We start from the raw sequence: 19108 nt of genomic DNA on the forward strand, positions 1-19108 counted from the left end.
CCTTTTTCCAAAATTAAAATCTACTGAGCACTTGGTGATGTATCTCTTCCTTTAGTCCTGTTAAATTCCTATTGAATTCAAAAGCAAAACTGAACTATGCCTGGTTCTGAAGAGACTCTTCTTGTCTCTCCTGGTCCGGACTGTGGTGGAGGCTCCTTCTTTGGGGGCTTTTAAGCAGAGGCTGGATGGCCATCTATCAGGGGTGCTTTGAATGTGATTTTCCTGCTTTTTGGCAGGGAGTTGGACTGGATGGCCCACGAGGTCTCTTCCAACTCTATGATTCTATGATTCTTATAAAAAGTTGGATTGAGATGGAGCTCTCATTCACTACACTACAATTTAGATTCAAGGTGGTTGGGAGCTGCAACAGTATATTTCATGGGACCCATCTGTATTCAGCCCTCAATCCACCATAAGGCCCATATGGTCTGCTATAGCCTGCTGCTGACCAAAATGGCCCATTGTAGACAACCTTTCAGGCTCTGAAATTACTGTAATTTCAGGGCTATAAAGACAGAGACAAAGGCGCACCATCCCTGATTCATATGCTTATCTGAACTTAGTTGATAGCTCTATGCAAGCATCTCCTTCACCATTTGTTGAAACTATTTAAGAATCTTCATTTGCTTGCCTGTGCTGTGAGACCATTGCTGTCCATGGGTCCACCAGTAAGATCAATTCATGTGGTGGGTAAATATGATAAGATCTGGTGGCGAAGTGTGTTAAAGCGCTGAGCTGCTGAAGTTGTGGACCAAAAGGTGCCAGGTTCAAATCCCGGGAGTGGAATGAGCGCCCGCTGTTAGCTCCAGCTCCTGCCAACCTAGCAGTTCGAAAACAAATCAATGTGGGTAGATCAATAGGTACCGCTCCGGTGGGAAGGTAACGGGGCTCCATGCAGTCATGCCAGCCACATGACCTTGGAGGTGTCTACGGACAACGCCGGCTCTTCGGCTTAGAAATGGAGATGAGCACCAACCCCCAGAGTCGGTCACGACTGGACTTATTGTCAGGGGAAAACCTTTACCTTTACCTTTACCTATGACTAGTGGGTCCAGGCTTCCAGAATTCTGCTCTAAACAAAATATGTGTCACACCAAAAAAAGAACCCTTTATGTTTTCAGAACTGCCCTTCCTATGGGACTGACTTTTCTTAAAGAACTTTTTTTTTGTGTCATGAGTGACTTGAGAAACCACAAGTCGCTTCTGCCGTGAGAGAATTGGCCGTCTCCAAGGATGTTGCCCAGGGGACACCCAGATGTTTAATGTTTTTACCATCCTTGTGAGAGACATCTCTCATGTCCTTGCATGTGGAGCTGGAGCTGACAGAGGGAGCTCACCCGCACTCCCCAAATTCGAACCGCTGACCTGTCGGTCAGCAGTTAAGGTGGCACAAGGGTTTAACCCATTGCACTACTGGGGGCTCCAAGAAACATTATGATGATGCTGATTTAGTTTGATGCAGAAATCAGTAACTATTTTTATTCATTTTATTGTTATTATGATGCACTATATGCTGTATTTCTTCAATTCTAAGATGTACTTTTTCACTATAAAAACATCTCTAAAAATGGGATGTATCTTAGGATCGCAGGTGTATCTTATGTGTTATTGTTGGTAGTGGTGGAACTAAAATTAGTGTGCATCTAGCCATCAATAGATTGTTACAATTGAAGAAAGATGGCAATTCTCTATTGCCAGTACAGTTTTCCCCCCACTATTGTTATATGCAGGGTAACGTTTGAATACTAATTCTATTTTCTTATAGAATGTAGGCTAAACATCTTTAGTAAATAAATATATCCATTTTCTCTCTAAGCTTTTTATATTTCTGATAAACTTGGAATTTCCCACACACATCCTCTCTACAGCTTTCAAGAGTGCCATATTGGCGCCAGCCCTTTTGGCACTCATTATTTGAGTATAAAATTAGAGGGAGTGCCATCAGAAAAGATGAAGAGGAAGGGGTGGAAAGGCCGCAGAAACTGTCTAACTTGTATTAAAGTAATTATTCTTCCCCATCCAAGGGAAAAAAAGTCAGTCTCCTTCACGGTCTCCATTGATTCAACATCAAATGCTATCATGAAAAGGGAACAGTAGATCATTATGAAAATTCAAAGAACACATCACTACTATTTTTGTGACAGATGAGTACTCTATTGTTTGCGCAAATAAAAACAATGTGCCATTAAGACTGGAGAGAGAAAGAGATAGCATATTTGTGTTAATTATAATACCCAATGTTTGCACGCATGATTTCTCTCACATGAGTTTATTGCTTCTTTGGATCCTAGCCAAGGTCTGTGAAAGAAGGCTCACCACGGGCTTTTTGCTCATTATACATAATTTCCTTTAATAATGAGCTGACACATTGACCTTGTAATCACGCTGACAATGACATCCCATGTAATCACCTCAACAATCCTCAGCAACAGTCTCTGGACCTCCGGAAATACAACATGTTGATGCTGGTATGATCTAAGGCTCACAAGGAATAGATAGCTGGCTCCTCTTCCTGGTAAGCTATACTGATGAGTAGAAATCATAGCACAGTCCTCAACTAGCAGCAAAGGATTTTGATGGAAAAGAAATAACCCAACAAGCTACTGGACAGGAAGGGAGTCTGGCAATACCTGGTTACGTGCTTCGGCTATCATTCTTGAGGCTTGCAAAACTACATTGTTTCTGGATCCCTTTGATGCCTGTTTCAAGAAGCCTCATGAGCTATGTATGAAGCAAGAAAACAATGTTTATTCATTCCCACCCTTCCTATTTATGTATAAAGTGGAATAGTGAGTGCAAAATGAGAAGCTGGCCAAACTGAATTAGAGTCAGCCAATCGTAGCTGTCAGAGTGATGTGAAGGGGAGCCTATGGGGGATATAACCTAGAGGCTTGTTTCTGGAAGAATAAAATAGGAGATGGATGAAGTCTGGTTATGGAAGGCAGAGATAGAGTGAATTCCAGTTAGGAAGAAGGGAACTGATAAGAACTCAAGAAGTGTTTTAGGAGCCATGAATGAGGAATAGGTTCAAGGAGTTCACATTTAAACTACCCTGTTTCCCCTAAAATAAGACATCCCCAGAAAATAAGACATAGTAGAGGTTTTGCTGAATTGCTAAATATAAGGCCTCCCCCGAAAGTAAGAACTAGCAACGTTTTTGTTTGGAAGCATGCCCGCCAAACAGAACACCAGAGCATGCAGGATTGGTAAATGTGGAAATATTGGTAGTAATAAGAAATTCTTGATAGGATTCACAGTTTGTCTGGTTATGCTGGGGCCGGGCTGTGGCGCAGGCTGTTGAGCAGCTGCAATAAATCACTCTGACCATGAGGTCATGAGTTCGAGGCCAGCCCGTGGCGGGGTGAGCACCCGTCAATTAAAAATAAAAAATAGCCCCTGCTCATTGCTGACCTAGCAACCCAAAAGATAGTTGCATCTATCAAGTAGGAAATAAGGTACCACTTATAAAAGTGGGGAGGCAAGTTTAACTAATTTACGACCTGGAATGAGGAAGTGCCGTCAGAGTGGATGATGAAGCAGCTGCTCCCCCCTGTGGCCAGAATCGAACATCCCCTCAGAAAAAGGTTAAATTGCCTCTGCGTCTGTCTGTCTCGGTCTTTGTTTGATGTGTTTATTGCCCTATATGTGTATAATGTGATCCGCCCTGAGTCCCCTTCGGGGTGAGAAGGGCAGAATATAAATACTGTAAATAAATAAATAAATATATGATGACAACTACTGTACCGTATATAATAAATGTTTGTTTTTTTGTTCAACAATAAATGTGAATTCTTCTTCATGGAAAAATAAGACATCCCCTGAAAATAAGACCTAGAGCATCTTTGGGAGCAAAAATTAATATAAGACACTGTCTTATTTTCGGGAAAACACGGTAGTTCTTATACAATAAATATGTTACTTGTCTGCTTTTCTACAATTGTGTCTGTTTTCATTTAATAATTGAATGAATCATGTTTTGTCATGTTGAACCCATCAATCATCACTTTGAGGCCTGAGTACCATGTAAAAAGGGGGATTTTTGTCAAGAAAGGGGAATGGTGACTGGTAGGGATAGAACAGCAGTGTCACCCTGGGAAGCTTCCCACCGGAGTGGAAATTAATTATCAGACAGATGGCAAGCTATTTAACCTCAGCAGACTGAAAGCCAAAACCAAGGTCACAACAACATCTGTTATAGAACTCCACTATGCTGATTATAATATAGTCTGTGCATATTCAGAAGAAGACCTACAAGCCACTCTAAACACCTTCGCAGAAGTATACGAGAAGCTCAACCTCTCACTGAACATAGAGAATGCCAAAGTGCTCTTCCAACAGCCACCAGCCAATTCCCATGCAATGCCAGGAATACAGCTTAATGGTGTAATGTTAGAAAATGTTGACCATTTCCACTACCTTGGCAGCCACCTCTACACAAAAGTCAACATTGACACTGAAATACAACGCCGCCTGAGCTCTGCAAGTGCAGCATTTTCCCGAATGAAGCAGAGAGTATTTGATGATCAGGACATCTCTAGGGATACCAAGGTGCTTGTTTATAAAGCTATTGTCCTCCCAATCCTGTTACATGCCAGTGAAACATGGACTGTCTACAGACATCACACTCAACTCCTGGAACGATTCCATCAGTGTTGCCTCTGAAAAATCCTGCAAATCTCTTGGGGAGACAGGAGGACAAATGTCAGCGTACTAGAAGAAACAAAGATCATTAGCACTGAAATGATGCTCCTACACCATCAACACCACTGGACTGTCCACATTGTCCAAATGCCCAATCACCATCTCCCAAAGCAGTTACTCTATTCCCAACTCAAGAATGGAAAACGAAATGTTGATGGACAGGAAAAGAGATTTAAAGGTGGGCTCAAAGCTAAAAAGTGTGGCATAGACACTGAGAACTGGGAAGTCCTGGCCCTTGTGAGCTCTAGCTGGAGGTGAGCTGTGACCAGTAGTGCTGTGGAATATGAAGAGGCATGAATGGAGGGCGAAAGGGAGAAATGTGCCAAGAGGAAGGCACATCAAGCCAACCCTGATCAGGACCGCCTTCCACCTGGAAACCAATGTCCTCAATGTGGAAGAACATGTGGGTCAAGAATAGGGCTCCACGGTCATCTATGTATCCAGGACACTGCACCTGGAAGACAATAATACTCGGACAACGAGGGATTGCCTAAGTAAGCCACCCTGGAGAAGACTTCAATCACAGTAGTGAATGAAAATTACCCAGGAAGAATGTTTTCATCTACCTAGAGGTAAAAATACAACCAGTTAAATAAGTAGGAATGTGCTATTTTATGACACTAAAAATCTCCTCTCATTGGGTTAATCTCTCATTTCATCATCAATTTGATGACCAGCTACCTCTGTTCTACTGTGGGTGTAGATGCAATGTAGATATCTGTACTCAACTTGAAATGCAACACATAGGCAACCACCAGCTTTAGGTGGACAATAAGGACTGAGAGGGAAAGATATAACCGGAATAACTAGTAAACAATGCATACACACACAACACTTGAACAACACAATCATAACTCTCAAGTGTTTCACCCATTGCTGACATATACCATTCACAATGCAAATACAGAATCAACACCTATAGTGAAAATACATCCTGAAGTCTACTCTTCTATGCTTGTCTTCATCTATTCAGACAACAACTATGAAAAAAATCGAAGTCTAAAAACAAACCTTTGTTATGCTTTCTCTTTTGATCCTTCCCTTTTGCAGTCTTGAATAATATGTTCTGGGTTTTCTGTTGTGTTTGTTGCAGCATTTTCTTACTACCACTCTGAATCTGTTTCGTGGCCTTTTGGCACATTTGGTCTTCCTCTTCCTTGTAGAAGCCTGAAGGCATCTGAAAGCTGTCATCAACTAAAAATATCCTGCTCTTGCAACCTTTCCAAGGAGGCCGCTGCTTCCATCCTTTTTGTTTTCTCTTTGCTTCCTTTCTGCTCTGAATAATACTCCACAGTTCTATTCTATATTTGCAAACATGTGAGCGATACAACTCCATATAGCAGATCAAATGGAACCAGAACCCATTACAGCAAAGTCACACACACATAATGTTTATATCAATGCAATTCAAAATGCTCTTCATTTCTTTTCAAGCAGAATTCAACCTCTGTGAAAGCGAATTATACACAGCCTGCCTTGAAGACTGCAGTTTTAAAATCCTGAAGGCAGAAATATATTGGATTGGAATAAACTAAGATGACATCCTAGGTCACTTCCAACTCTTATAGCTTTTCTAAAAAACATGCTTTTGTCTGGGGAGAGTTGGGAACAGAAAAGAAAAATTCTACTTTGTCATTATTATTAGTATGCAGCATTATTTGGGCTACACCTAAATCCAGGTAAGTTTAGACTGCCATACTGAAATACCACTATTGCAATTATTTGTGAACTGCATTGCAAATCAAGCTGAAAAAGTGCTCATCCAATCACCACATATTGTCCAGTTTGTGGTTATCTGCTGCGATACTGAGGACCAAAAATCTTATATTTGTCATTTTAAATCCAACACGCTTAATCAGAATTACCCAGTTATTTTAACAAATAGCTTCAGTAGCCATGTGTATTTTAGATTCCATTGGTTGTGGCTGTTGTTAAATGAGAACGTTTATTTTCTGTGAAATGATAGAAAGTGACATGCTTCACATCGGCACCAATAGGGCTTCAGAAAACCTACACATTTCATTGTGATGGTGAGATCACAGTAGTAAAATATTTGTATCAAAATCAATGATTTACGAATTGTTGAAAACCTTTGAAAACATTTATAATAAGAATAATTCTAACCACCTACTTTTCGATGGTGTCCTTAAAACAAATGCACTGGTCTCAGCCAAAGATGTAAATGGAGTTTTTGTATTCAGGAAAGTGATCCATGCATGATTCCTGTAATGAAAAGAACAGTTCTTAAGAAAAGTCTCCTGAGCATTTTAGGCAAAAATAAAAACAAAGAAAGAGAAAACAACACCTGGAAGCACACAGTTATAGAAAAATCAATATCTTCTTTTTACTTCTCTTAGCCCTTATTCATTTATTATTTAAAACAGTATCAAACAATGTTGTTATTTAAAATAACAAGCAAAGATGAATATCAGAAACAGTGTTAAGTAAGAGAAATGCAAAAAGCCTGACCAATGAGGTCACAGAGCAGAGGAAACGGATGAACAAACAGCATATTCTTGTCTGTTGTCCAAGAATATTATACAGCTATGTTTCTGCAGCATGATTAAAATAAATAAAGACATTACTTGTAGCAGAAATACCATGCTTCTAGCCCTGTTGTTAATTTTGGGTGAAGGTATTTACCATTCCCTGTAACAGGCACAGAAACAATACTGTGCAAATGTAAAGGAGCCATGGATTAATTTCACACTCATCACGTAATCTTGTGATATTTCCCACGAGATCTCCAAACAGGTTGCGGCACTGCGAGACATTATTTCCATATTTATTGGAAATAATACTGGAGCCAAGACAAGGCACTATTCCCTCCGAGAATTCTCATGATGAGAATAAAATTAACTCATTCTGTTAAAGCAGAATACTATGTTTTCTTTTCTGTGGCATCTACAGAAGTCACCCAAAATGACAAACTAACCTCTCAATACTGTTGTGATACTACCCAACACCGTATGGCTATAATTACTCCAAAACTGTGCCCAATTTGTATTGCACAAGGGCATTCTGATATATGAATCATTGACCAAGCTGACTTATCCAGCTGATCTGCAAACCAGCTACAAGGCTGGGTTTTTTTTGCCAGCAGAGCACAGAAAATAAATGAGCCCCTGAGAGGCAGAAAACCAAGCTAATATTCTCGATGCTGGTATTTTCTCAAGATTCCTTTGCACATCTTCAAAGAACACCTTTTAACACACACACACACACACACATACGTTTTCTTAGAAAACACAAGGATGTATTTGATAAGTATTTCTAAAGTTTAAGCAAACAGTTTTAGTACATTATTCACAGAACTGGCTGCACAAGAAACATGTTTTAAATGGTATCTTTAATAAACCAAGAAGAATACAAAAACAATCTTAAGTATGATATTAAACTACATATAAGGAAAAATACGACAAAGGAACTATATAAAAAAGTGTTGTCGAAGGCTTTCATGGCCAGGATCACAGTGTTGTTGTATGTTTTCCGGGCTGTATGGCCATGTTCCAGAAGTATTCTCTCCTGACGTTTCATGCACATCTCAGAGGCTGCCTGCCATAGATGTGGGCGAAACGTCAGGAGAGAACACTTCTGGAAAATGGCCATACAGCCCGGAAAACATACAACAACACTATATAAAAAAGCAACAACTAAACAAAACTTCACTACATACTAACAACCAGGATGTTTAAAAAACCAACAAAATAAGAAAGGGAATAAGACATGACTTCCAGATACCCTGCTGATCGGGGGGGGGGGGGGTTATAGGTTCAACTCCCCTCACCCTGGAAAGGTTTCTGGTTAATACAAAACTGGTTTACTCATGAATTTTAACTGGTTAACCAAATCCCCATGCTGTCTATAAGAAGCAAAAATTATAGTTCCTCCAGAACTGTAAGCACTAGCTCAACCAAATTTTGATAATTTATTAGCACTATCATTACCTACTTTTCCACCAATTTACATTGGAATAGCTGCAATAGCCAACTTAGTGGAAGCAAACAAGTTCTGATGTCACTAATGTTTAATCAACATTTTTGACATGAAGACAACATAAGCCACCGAAACTGATATCAGAATCAGACCCCCTGGTTAAACTCCATAAGAAAAACTTATGTTTAAATAGAATTTACTATGTTTCCAAATATATAGCAACTATAATAATTTGTGCTTGCTTTAAATGTTTATACAGTAGAGTCTCACTTATCCAACATAAACGGGCCGGCAGAATGTTGGATAAGCGAATATGTTGGATAATAAGGAGGCATTAAGGAAAAGCCTATTAAACATCAAATTAGGTTATGATTTTACAAATTAAGCACCAAAACATCATGTTAGACAACAAATTTGGCAGAAAAAGTAGTTCAATATGCAGTAATGCTATGTTGTAATTACTGTATTTATGAATTTAGCACCAAAATATCATGATATATTGAAAACATCGACTACAAAAATGCGTTGGATAATCCAGAACGTTGGATAAGCGAGTCTTGGATAAGTGAGACTCTACTGTATTTTAATTTACTTTAAATTATAAAATAATTTTTAATAACTAGGTCCCAGATTAAAGGTATTTTTATGTAGTTTCTAAAAGTTTGATAGGATGTATGGGTCATAAATCTTGATTTTTAGATATTCCAATTTAAAGTGAAAATATATGTATAAGAGATCTTTCAAAATGCTGTTTCTCTGATTCTAATAAAAAATATTCTGAAATCTGAACACAGTTATATATTTTATTGTGTAGTTTCATTTGTTTTTATCTCATGTAATTATCTTTAACAGTTTCTGAAATGTTATTTTAAAAAAATATTTGAAAGTAATCATGTCACTACTCTCTTGCTCTTCCCCCTTTCAGAGCTCTCTCTTATGTCCACCTTCTCGCTCCCCGGGACTGGGGTATAAAAGGAAGGCATGAAAGAAGTTGTGAGTCATTCCAAACACAGCTATCATATGTGCAATTGTCTACTAACTTGAGTTGCTGTACTCAGACTTAAAGCCCTGTTAGTTGCTGTCAGTGTTTGCTTTCATTCACCTGATTCCAGAAGATGCCTACATGTCTATCAAAGCAACTGAACATTTTTCAGTTTGTGGCATATATATATATTGAAAACCAAGATGACAGCAGGCTGAGAACCATTACAACAGTTGGTAGTGATAAACACCTCAGAATATGCACACCTGGATTGGAGGTGAAGACTGTGGAAACTATAGAAACTAAGGTATCTACCACTGGTTCATCTAATCCAAGCCCTGCCAAAGAAATCATGAAACAGGAACAAATACAAGAAGCTGTGTCATAGTTAGACCTTGGACTTTATAGGAACAAGACTGTTTCTGATGACCAAGTGAAAGCTCAATTACTGCAAAATCCAAGGACTTTATTGCCAAGATATATATTTCCTGTGGATAAGAAGGGGCATCTAATTTTTCAACCCAAATGGTTCAACAGATTTCCCTGGTTAGCACAAATTCATCCAGTATTTTATCCAAACCATCAATGAAGTATATTTTCAGATATGAAAGCCCCAAACCTCCTCTTTTTTGCATCTTGGAGTATTTTAAATTTAACTCTAGGCATCTAACCTTGCCAAAGTCAGAAATACCTTTTTGCAATTACCTAAATGGTATGTAATTAGTCAAAATTGGTAGCATCCAAAATAGACATAACATTTCAGGCAAAACATTTACCTTAATTACTGAAATTCTTCCCATCAGTGATAACCTTAGTTTATTCCATTTTTTTTTTTGCAAACCTTGTTTGAGTCCATTCCAAATTTTAACAGTTTTTGGAACAGCTTAGAATTTTGATTTGATCATAGTACTCAAATATCTGTTCTTCATTATAAAATCAGTGTTCCCTATTACTGTATAGACTCGAGTATAAGCCAACCTGAATATAAGCCGAGGCACCTAATTTTACCACAAAAAAACTGGGATAACTTATTGACCCGAGTATAAGCCGAGGGTGGGAAATGAAGCAGCTACCGGTACATTTCAAAATAAAAATAGATACCAATAAAATTACATTAATCGAGGCATCAATAGTTTAAATAATGTATATATACGCATACAGATATACAGGTACATGGATCTATATGTATATAGGATTTGCAAAGACCTGCAAACATATGAGGGGAAAATTCATATAGAGTCTCACTTATCCAAGTTAAACGGGCCGGCAGAACTTTGGATACGTGAATATGTTGGATAATAAGGAGGGATTAAGGAAAAGCCTATTAAACATCAAATTAGGTTATGATTTTACAAATTAAGCACCAAAACATCATGTTATACAACAAATTTGACAGAAAAAGTAGTTCAATACGCATTAATGTTATGTTGTAATTACTGTATTTACGAATTTAGCACCAAAATATCACGATATATTGAAAACATTGAATACAAAAATGCCTTGGATAATCCAGAACCTTGGATAAGCGAGTCTTGGATAAGTGAGACTCTACTGTATATGTATATAGGATTTGCAAAGATCTGCAAACATATGCGGGGAAAATTCATATATAAAATTAATGTAGACAGATAGATAGATACAGATATATAAGTACCTAGGGATTGCAAATGCATGCAGGGGATTAATGCCTATATATCTGTAGGAAAGTTTAACAAATATTTCAGGGGAAATGCTTTTATAAGATTAATGGATATATATTTTTTCTTCTTCCTGACTTGCAAGGGCAGTCTTTCCAAAACATTCCCTTGGTTAAGAGCGAGAGAGGCTTTGGAAAAGTAAACACTGATAAGGGAGGGTAAGATGAGAGATAAATATATCATATATTGCAAGGCTCCAGGCTCCCCGGCTTGACCTTGACCCGATTATAAGCCGGGGGAGGCTTTTTCAGCTCATAAAAGGGCTGAAAAACTCAGCTTATCTTCGAGTATATACGGTAAACCTTTTTCATAATCTTTGCTCATATTTTGAATCATTTTTGTTTCATCTTTATTAATTTATAAATCTAGAGTTTCATAGTTCTTTTAAACCCATTTTAAACCTTCTAATGATTCTTCCAAAAAATGACCAGATTTACCAAATAAAATTAATTTTCTTATTCTTTTTAATTTCTTATAACTCTATTCAAAACCTTTAAATTCAATATGAAAGGCACAGGTAAGAGAAGGCAAATTTATCTTATTCCTTTTTGTGTATCACAAAATTTGGTAGTTTCTTCATTAACCAAAATCAACTCTATCCTTGTAATAAAATTCATATATACATATTGTGTTTTCTCATAACAGTCTCTTAGGTAGAAAACCACATTGGATCTCACATATCAATTTCAAGTCTACTCTATCCAAAAAACCATGCACAACATCATTCTAATTTTGGAACAAAGAAGCCACAACTTTATTGGATACAGCTAACACTAAGGTTGGATGCACATATGGGCATTGACCCACCCAACTGTTGATGGATGAAACATCAGGAAATATATTTTTTAATTTCTTTACAGTAATTATATTCCTCCCTTCTCACCCTGAAGAGGATGCAGGGCAGATCACAGAACATACATATACGGCAAACATTCAATACTGTTTATACACTGACAAGACAGACATAGATAGAGATATATAGATGTTTCTCATCTTTGGCATCTTGGAGGGTTGTACTCAGTTCTGGCGATGGGGGGGGGGGGGTGCTGTCACTCCATCTCCCTGCCAAAGAACTTTTGTTTGTAAACTTCCCCCTTGACCTAATTGCCAGCATTTGTCTGGCATTTCCTTATGGGTGCCTAAATACCTCCCCACTTTTAAACGGTACCTATTTATCTACTCACAATTTTGTATTTGATTTGCTAGGTAGGCAGAAGCTGGGCTAAAAGCCAGGAACTCACCCTGACCCGGGCTTGCAACTGTCAATCTTCAGCTGACAAGATTTACTGCAGCTGGTGGTTTAACCTGCTGTGCTAAAGTCCAGCCCAAAATACCCTGTTTCCCCGAAAATAAGACAGTGTCTTATATTAATTTTTGCTCCCAAAGTTGTGCTAGGTCTTATTTTCAGGGGATGTCTTATTTTTCCATGAAGAAGAATTTACATTTATTGTTGAACAAAAATTGAATATTTATTATATACTGTACAATATACTGTACAATAGTTGTCATCTCAAACCAGCATAACCCGACAAACTGTGAATCCTATCAAGAATTTCTTATTACTACCATTATTTTCATGTTCTACAATCTATGGTAATTATGCTTCCAAACAAAAACTTTTCTAGGTCTTACTTTTGGGGGAGGCCTTATATTTAGCAATTCAGCAAAACTTCTACTAGGTCTTATTTTCTGGGGATGTCTTATTTTCGGGGAAACAGGGTATCATAAGTTATAAGTTAACCAAACTTTTCATTATTGAGATGAACAGTCACTTGATGCAGAATGCATTGGCAGCTAAGATGAACAAGCCAAGGTATGCAGAACTCCATGCAGAGTGTCCATCTTCCATGAGTAATGGCCAGTTTTTTTCTAGAAAGTGTCTATTGCATTTGGGAAACAATAATGGAGAAAACATTTGCTTTATGTTACATTAAATCATAGGACAAAATGGTGGCAATAATGAATAGTAGGGCCAAATGTTACCATCCACACAAAGCTTTTGCGGCACCACATCCATTATCAGAGCTTCTTTTGTCCCACAACCCTATTCAGCTGTTAATCAGCAGCCTGTCCCATTCTCCTAGGAATAAAATTCCAAGAAACAGGCTGGGGAATTAAGACGGTGGCTCTTTTATTGTCAAACTAATTAAATGTAATTAAATTAATGGCAGCCTGGAATTGAAAGTATTTTTAAAAATCAAAAAGCATTTGCTTTACATTTAGAAAGACTACAGTGACTACATCCTGTTACGGTAATTACCAGTATAACAACATAGTTGGTGGTTGAGTTCCTGACAGAGGAGCAATTTAGATTGTCAGGATTCATTAGCAAGTGGATGACTGATAAATAATTGAGTTAATTTTTAGCTGACGGACAATGTTCTGAAAGTGAAAAATACCTTATTCTGTGCATTCCAATCAGTCTTTGCCCACCATATCCTCAGGTAGCATGCAAAAGGCTTAGGATTGCTTCACAGTTGGTGTTGAACATTTGATTTTTAAAATATGATTAAATATACATTTGCTGTCCTAGAAATGCTTTTGCTAAATGTAATATTGATTATTGCATTTCTACTGCAATGATGCTCATTCTTTGTCCTCCAGATGTTTCTAAATCTCTTACTACCGGCCATATTGGCTGGAATTCTGGGGAGCAGAAGTCCAAAATGTCTGGAAGACCAAAGTTTAAGAACTAATTATCTCCTTATCCTGTCATCATGGTATCAGGACGTACCTTGGAGAGTGCTCGTGATATATCTTTATGGAGATTTATTTCATAAACTCCAACTATACGGGGCTTTACGAAATGTATATCCTTCTGGCTCTTTTGCAACACCCAAGCAGGGCTAATGCTCTTAGCGACAGATAAATAAACAAAGAAGAAACAAATAGTTCTGCTACTTAGCATGAATCTGGTAGAAAGAAACCAGACAGCAATATATTTGTACCAGTCTTTCACAACCTGATGCTCTCCAGATGTCTGACTCTAATCTCCATCATTCCCAACCAGCATTCTGGCCAATGTATTTCTAGATTGTCACTCTCTTCTCGCAGTGAAAGGTAAGTACAGTAGAGTCTCACTTATCCAATGTTCTGGATTATCCAACACATTTTTGTAGTCAATGTTTTCAATGCATTGTGATATTTTGGTGCTAAATTCGTAAATACAGTAATTACTACACAGCATTACTGCGTATTGAACTACTTTTTCTGTTAAATTTGTTGTAAAACATGATGTTTTGGTGCTTAATATGTAAAATCATATCTTAATTTGATGTTTAATAAGCTTTTCCTTGATCCCTCCTTATTATCCAACATATTCACTTATCCAACGTTCTGCTGGCCCGTTTAACTTGGATAAGTGAGACTCTACTGTATTCATTTTTTCACGCAGAACTTCCTGGAGTTCTGCTCTGTTCCATGCAAGCACTTTGCTGAGTTTGTTTACTCACTTGTTTATGAAACACTTCATAAACAAGTGACTCATTTGTTTATGAATGCTACCTTTGCCTTACTGCAGTCCTATAGCTTCTTTCCCTGACCAAATTTTGTTATTATTAAGCGAAAGATTGCTTTGCTATTATTATTTTTTTCATGTCAGGAGTGACCTGAGAAACTGCAAGTCGCTTCTGGTGTGAGAGAATTGGCCATCTGCAAGGACGTGGCCCAGAGGACGCCCGGATGTTTTGATGTTTTTATCATCCTTGTGGGAGGCTTCTCTCATATCCCCACATGGAGATGGAGCTGATAGAGGGAGCTCATCCACACTCTCCCCGGGTTGGATTCGAACCGGCAACCTTCAGATCAGCAACCCAACCTTCAAGTCAACAGTCCTGTTGGCACAAGGGTTTGACTCACATGGGGTTCCTATGCAATGATGAAGTAGAATCGGAGGGAAAATACATGAAAATGAATTATCGATCAGTCAATTGGCCTTATCAAAAGGAAAATACACATATCCTGTCTCTCTCTCCCTCTCCCTCTCTTCTCTCTCTCATACACACAAAATATTTCACAGATAAAAACAGCATATTCCTTTAAGACCAAGAATACTTGTATAGAAAAATACAACTGTTCTATAACATGTTATCAACAATTTAGAATGAGCCTGACCAACAACAACTTGTAAAAAGTCAGGTCTTGCTCTACAAGCACATGCTTTCAATACAGAGGTGTGTACTACTGTTCTGAAAAGGAAAAAAAACAATTCAATCCCTCAAAAGTTTGCTCATGGGCCTATAAGGGCAGGGGAGGTTTCAAATCAAACAGCAATCTTTCTACAATCCACAATAATGAAATTTCCTAAAGATATCCCATCTCTCTGCCCTGCTTCCCACTCTCAATGGAAAACAGGAATAGCTCTTTGTTAGGGATTGAAATAATAAACTGGGAATTGTCCTCAGGGACATATGGAACATGTGCAAAAACAGCACTATGCCATCCAACCCAACTAGAAAGTTGGTCAAAGACAATTGACATAATTCACATGTTTCAAGTGCAGGAGAGGAGATACTGCAGCACAAATGACTAAATGACATTTAAAGCAAGTACAACATGCAGATATTCACTCTGTCGCAATACATCTTCTAAAATAGCCACTTGTGACCAATTCATGTTAGTCGATGCTCAGTGTCCCAGCTTAACGCAGAATATAGTATGCCCCTCCAATATTGCTAAGAAGCAAAAACTAATAATAACATAATGAATTAACTGTCATTATATATACATCATTAGAACTCACTGGGGCCAGTCTACTTGCAGAGCAGGGAAACAAAACCGTAGGAAGGAAATAAAGAAAACTCAGCATGCCAGGTTTAATTGTGTTGACCGCATTCCTATAAAAGAAATATATAAAGTATTATTATACAGGACATCTAAAACTATCTTTTAGAAAGGGAGACTCTGCTACGAAACAGCTGGACTTTACAGGGTTCCCCAGAGAGCAGGAAATATCACACTAGCAACAGTGCCTTGTAATCATCTTTTGGCATAGCTTCCTGCAATTGGTGTCAACTCATCATTATCACCCTACTGACTTTGGAAACATCCTACCTGTTGTCTTTATAATTACATCAAAGGAGAGGAGTGTTTCTTACTGTTTTTCAAAGGCAGAAGTACCTACATTTTAACATATTTCCTTCTTAAACAAGAATATTAGTCTGTTTGTCCCCCTTCTCCCCATATTTTCTGAATTCTCACAAGGTCTATAGCTAGTTAAGCTGCAGAGGACCAAGACAAGTTAATACAAAACAAGACATAGCTGTATACACAGAAATTGCCTGATGGGATCATTAGGAAGATTCTCCCATCACAGTGGTGTCTAACAGAAAACCTTGCTCTGGATATAGATAAGACTCCAGTCTCCATGGGGAAAAGGTTCTTCAAGAAGGATTTAAAACATGAGGAAATTCATGCAGGGGAACTCTGTAATTTCAATTTTTGCCTTGAGACACTGAAACAACTTTTGATGAGATACCATTCATCTGCAATAATTTTTGCTAGTTGCTTGAGGTGCTAATCTAAAGAAGGTTCATTCTAGAGAAGAGCTGAGGAAAAACTTTCAGGGAGAAAGAGGTGAAAAAACATCCTTAATAGAATCATAGAATCATAAAATAGTAGAGTTGGAAGAGACCTCATGGGCCATCCAGTCCAACCCCCTACCAATAAGCAGGAAATAGTATCAATTCACATTGCAGAGAAGCCAGGATGGATAGACAAGGAGGAAGAACATTTTGGGTCATTCAAACTATTTATTCCTTTTATTAATGCCTGCTCTGATACATCCTTGACACATTGTTGTACTTCCAACAGATCTAACAGAGAACAGGTTGTCTTCACTTTGTCTTGTATTTTGTGGACAAGAATCATCCAAATATCTAATTCAGGCTCGATGCCATATCTCAAACAGCATCAGATAGGAATGGAGACAAGAAGTTTTCTGGTTCTGTTATTATAATTTCCAGATCATGCAATCTAAGGTTGATGACAAGCTTCTTGGAAAGGTGAAACCAACTACCTTCTCTTGGGTTCTTTGCCTGTCCTGGTTTTTGAAACTGGCTTCTAACTATAGGCAGTAGCCATGATAAAAATGCCTCACTAAGGAAATCAGAAAACATTTACTTCTTTGGAGGAGAGCAATGGCCAACCTGGACAAAATAGTGAAGAGCAGAGACATCACACTGGCAACGAAGGTCCGCATAGTCAAAACAATGGTATTCCAGATAGTAACCTATGGATGCGAGAACTGGACCATAGGGAAAGCTGAGTGAAGGAAGATAGACGCTTTTGAACTTTGGTGCTGGAGGAAAATCCTGAGAGTGCCTTGGACCGCAAGAAGATCCAACCAGTCCATCCTCCAGGAAATAATGCCCGGCTGCTCACTGGAGGGAAGGATATTAGAGACAAAGCTGAAGTATTTTGGCCACATCATGAGGAGACAGGAAAGCCTGGAGAAGATCATGATGTTGGGGAAAAAGGAAGGAAAAAGGAAGAGAGGACGACCAAGGGCGAGATGGATGGACAGTATCCTTGAAGTGACTGGCTTGACCTTGAAGGAACTGGGGGCGGTGACGGCCAACAGGGAGCTCTGGCGTGGACTGGTCCATGACGTCACGAAGAGTCGGAGACGACTAGATGACTGAGCAGCAGCAGCAAGGAGATAATAATGAGAAGACATAAAAGATAATGGAGAAGATAATGATGCTGGGGAAAATGGAAGGAAAAAGGAAGGAAAAAGGAAGAGGGGCCAACCAAGGGCAAAATGGATGGATGGTATCCTTGAAGTGACTGGCTTGACCTTGAAGGAGCTGGGTGTGGCCACGGCCAACAGGGAGCTCTGGCATTGGCTGGTCCATGTGGACATGAGGAGTTGGAAGCGACCAAACGAATAAAAAACATCAAATAAACAACTATTGGGAGTCTCAATAGTTCTAAAGAAGAAAACAAAAAGCAAAATGTCGGGTGTATATTTCATGGTTCAGGAAATGATTGCCCAGTTTCAAATTTGCTATTTTTAATGCATGTCGCTTGTATGAGTGGTAGCATGTCAACTCCAGGCAGACCGGACATAGTATTTATTGTAGATTCACTCCAATACAGTTTTCAAGAAAGGATGTCCAGATAGTCCTGAATGGAACTGCATTCCCCCTAATGATCAAATCTGTAGTTTGGTAGTACTCCAGGACTGCACTCTATTATCACAGCTATTATCAGTAAGGCATTTTTGACCAACTTCATGTCAGCAAGTTCTTCTACAGCCAAACATTGTTTCAGTGACTGATCGACATTTTGCATACTGGATTGCTGTCATGTGCTTTGAATTGCTTATTCATTTCTAATATGAATGTAAGGATTAGAAACCTTGGGAGCACATATCAGTGAATCCACCTGGATTTGTGCAGTACTCATGTATGTAACTGCCTTGACTGGTACTTGGGTTCCTGTTCTTTAATCCACCCGCAAGAGGAGCTGTGCTGGCTGATAGGACAGCCTTTTCTGTGGTGACTTCTTGAATACCCTGCCACAAAGCAGACAGTCAGCATTTGTATAGGAGCCCCCGGTGGCGTAGTGGATTAAAGCCTTGTGACTTGAAGGTGGGTTGCTGATCTGAAAGCTGCCAGGTTCGAATCCCACCCGGGGAGAGCGTGGATGAGCTGGATTGATCTATCTGTCCATTCCATAATAGTCCCATTGTTGTTGTCTTGCCATTTTATACCGCACTTTATTGTCCAACTGTGAAATTTTCTTTTCCCATTTCGTAACACTCTGCATTTCACCTGGGATCTACGAATTA

General features: G+C 38.7%; 1 protein-coding gene across 4 annotated transcripts in view; it reads right to left on the minus strand.

Moving 5' to 3' along the window:
* enox1 (ecto-NOX disulfide-thiol exchanger 1) overlaps window positions 1-19108 on the minus strand; it is a 590718-nt gene that overhangs the window by 411805 nt on the left and 159805 nt on the right. For all 4 annotated transcript variants that reach the window (XM_062975622.1, XM_062975624.1, XM_062975625.1 and 1 more), the window contains exon 2: window positions 6833-6924. The gene's annotated coding sequence lies outside the window, so the exon portion shown is untranslated. The remainder of the gene's footprint in view (window positions 1-6832; window positions 6925-19108) is intronic.

This window comes from Anolis carolinensis, chromosome 3 (genome assembly GCF_035594765.1).
Source record: "Anolis carolinensis isolate JA03-04 chromosome 3, rAnoCar3.1.pri, whole genome shotgun sequence".
NCBI lineage: Eukaryota > Metazoa > Chordata > Lepidosauria > Squamata > Dactyloidae > Anolis > Anolis carolinensis.